This window comes from Tupaia chinensis, unplaced genomic scaffold (genome assembly GCF_000334495.1).
Source record: "Tupaia chinensis unplaced genomic scaffold, TupChi_1.0 Scaffold000066_1, whole genome shotgun sequence".
Classification (NCBI taxonomy): Eukaryota; Metazoa; Chordata; class Mammalia; order Scandentia; family Tupaiidae; genus Tupaia; species Tupaia belangeri.
The window spans coordinates 2,583,097-2,583,464 of NW_006159525.1; positions in this window are offsets into that span (position 1 = coordinate 2,583,097).

The following is a 368-nucleotide window of genomic DNA, read 5'->3' on the forward strand; positions in this document are numbered from 1 at the left end:
GTCGACTACGTGGGAGTCCAGCGACATAGCCATTACGCTAACTGCTGGTTCCCCAAACAAATGTTTTTAAAAAGATTTTCTGAGATTGATCTCATGGCCTAGGGGTTGGGAGAGCCAGATTCCACGTGACCAACTATACAGTTCAGCCCTGGCCTCAGCAGCTTGAAAAACATGGTGGACACATGTGTGCTCAAAATTCTAACAGGATGAAGAATTAGGAGAGGGAACCAGCAGTTAGTGTAATGGCTATGTCGCTGGACTCCCATGTAGTCGACCGTGGTTTGCGTCCCGGACCCGGTGGCTTAAAACTCACGCCAGGCGCGTGTGCGTGCGTGCCCAAGATCCTGAGAGGAGAATGGAGGAGAAGG